The sequence below is a fragment of the Chrysochloris asiatica genome, unplaced genomic scaffold (genome assembly GCF_000296735.1).
Source record: "Chrysochloris asiatica unplaced genomic scaffold, ChrAsi1.0 scaffold00022, whole genome shotgun sequence".
Lineage (NCBI taxonomy): Eukaryota > Metazoa > Chordata > Mammalia > Afrosoricida > Chrysochloridae > Chrysochloris > Chrysochloris asiatica.
Window position 1 is genome coordinate 632,758 of NW_006408540.1, and position 2,764 is coordinate 635,521.

Consider the following 2,764-nt stretch of genomic DNA (forward strand, 5'->3'; position numbering starts at 1 on the left):
ACTGCCACTGCTGGTGAAACTTACAGGGTTTTTAGGAATATTTAATAGACCTTTTAAAACCAAGAATTTAAAACCTACTCACTGTCATCAAGTTGATTCCCCCTCATAACAACCCTATATAGGATTCCAACACTGCAAATCTTTATGTCAATAGATAGGCTCACCTTTCTCCCTCAGTGTGTCTGGTGGGGTTGAACCACTGACTTTCTTCTTTCTCTCTCAGAGTGTCTGGGGGATTTGAACCCCTGACTGTGGTTAGCAGCTCAACACCTAATCCAAAGCACCTCCAGTCTCCTTGAATTCACTGATCATTGAATATCTCTGTAAATGACACTGCCCACTATCAAGAAGTTTTGTATTTCATTGGAGAAAAGCAACTAAAAGCAGTGGAAATAATTAAGAAATTTACTAAACATTTCAAGTTAAAATAATACGAAACCCTTACCGTATAATAACTTTAAAAAGTATTGTATTTTTGTTTAAAGTTTATACAGCAAATTAACTTCCCATTTAACAATTTCTATATATATGGTTCACTACAATTAGTTACATTTTTCATATTGTGTCAACATTCTCATTATTTCCATTCTGGTTGTTCTATTTTCATTAATATAGCTTTCTTCCCTGTCCTCCATCCACACATATGACAAATTTTATGAGGCAATTAAAAACACTATGCATTTCCAAAAAATTAAAAAATATGAAAGTAAAGCTCACTTTCAAAATTATTGACATTCATATAAAAATAAGAATACAATCATATTTTGATCTATTATATTATATAAATTAAAATGACATATTATCTAATGCTGATAACAATGCAGTCAAATGATTGCTTTAATATATTGCCCACGATAGTGTACTTGCTAAATAAATGACTTTAAATTCTGGACGGATATTTATTAAAAAGCTACTGAGATACCTGATTATTTTTATCCCATTTGCAACTTATATTCAGTATATAGCTATTCATGCCAAATAATCACAGAAGTATACAGAGATGTGGATAAAAGGGCATTCATTGCAAAAATATTTGTGGAAAATATTGACACTAGTAAAATGCTTAAATTCACATGGCACAATGAGAAAACTCTATTCTGTCCAAGAATGATGTAAGAGAATATGTTTATGCAAAGTGATCATCAAATGTTAAAAGAGATAAATAAAATAATTTGAAGAATCTTTAAGTTCAATAAAAACTCATGGAAATTGTAATTGAGCTGAATGAAGAAACCAAAGAAGTAGTACGGACAAAGTCCCATAAGCTGGTAGTGAAGAATAAGCATGTTTTGGAGCAGGAGTCCTGGTTTGCTGTAGGATAAGCAAGTTCAAACTCACCAGCCACTCCTCAGAAACCCTTTACAGGGTCACATTGAGTTGGACAGACTTGAGGACACTTAACAACAACAACAAATACACGGTGAAGTCCTGGTGTGGTACTCCAGGATAACCAATGGATGGTTAACCATAGTTCTAACCAACAAATTGCGCTTCAGAAAATCCATACAAGGCTACTATAATTTGGAATCAACTCAACAGAACATAATAAGAACAACAAAGTAGACAATACAGCAATTTCTGCGTCAAACAAAAATTCATTGGAAAAATTACACAAATAGCAATAATTACATGATATTCTGGGGATGAAAAGATCCATGGTCTAATCTGAATAAAAATGAATGATGAAAAAGGTAGAATGGAGCTAATATTATCACAGCTAAACCAAAAAATGTGCTGCCACGGAGTCGATTCTGATGCATAGTGGCCCCGTATAGGGTTTTGAAGTTGTAAATCTTTACAGCATCTGGTGGTGGTGGTTATGTGCCATGGAGTTGGTTCTGACTCATAGCGAACCTGTACAGGGTTTCCTAGGCTGTAAATCTTCACAGGAGCAGAAATCCTCATCTTTGTCCCATGGAACAGCTGGTAGTTTCAAACTGCTGACCTTGCGGTTCACAGCCCAATTCATAACCACTACAGCATCTAGCATTTATTAAATCTTGCTATATGCAAAGAAACATAGTAAATATTTTATTTTATTGTTTTATTTTTGTTTTTGAATTTTTTATTGTGTGCTACAATTTGATGAACTTGATCTATACTTATGGATGTAGTAGCTCAAAATACCAACTGAAAGGGAAGGAGTCTTCAAACCCAAGATCAATCCTATTCCCTCTGTACATAGTGTTGATGGTGTTGTTGTTGCTAAGTGCTGTCCAGTTGGTTCTGACCCATAGAAACCCTGTATAGGGTTTCCTAGGAGCGACTGGTGAGATTGAACCGCCAACCTTGCAGTTCAAACGGCTTTGCAGTATGGTGCATTAACCCACAGCACCACACCAGGACTCCACTGGTAGAGACAGACAATTTAGATATTGGCTACCTAAAATGGGAGGGGCTATAAAGGCACGAAGTAACTGGCTTAAGAGGGAGTTTAGTTTCAGAGTGTGTGGAAGGTAGAATCCCCACTGAATAGTTTTCATCTTGTCTAGACAGGTCTGGTGAAAGTAGATGGGGATAAGATTCTTGTGATTCAATAGTGAATAATTGTTATCATGACTAATTGCAACTGTCACAAATGTAAAGGTAGAAGTTTTGTAACAAAAATAGGGAAGTAGTTAATCTTACAGTCCAGGAACAGAGAACCCTTGGGCCATCAAGGGAGAAGAACACGAGTAGAATGTGGGACCCTATGCAGAGAAGCAGCAACCCCAGAGATGGAGACAGAGATGAGGTCATGGAGAGAGCAAGCAGCCGAGGACTC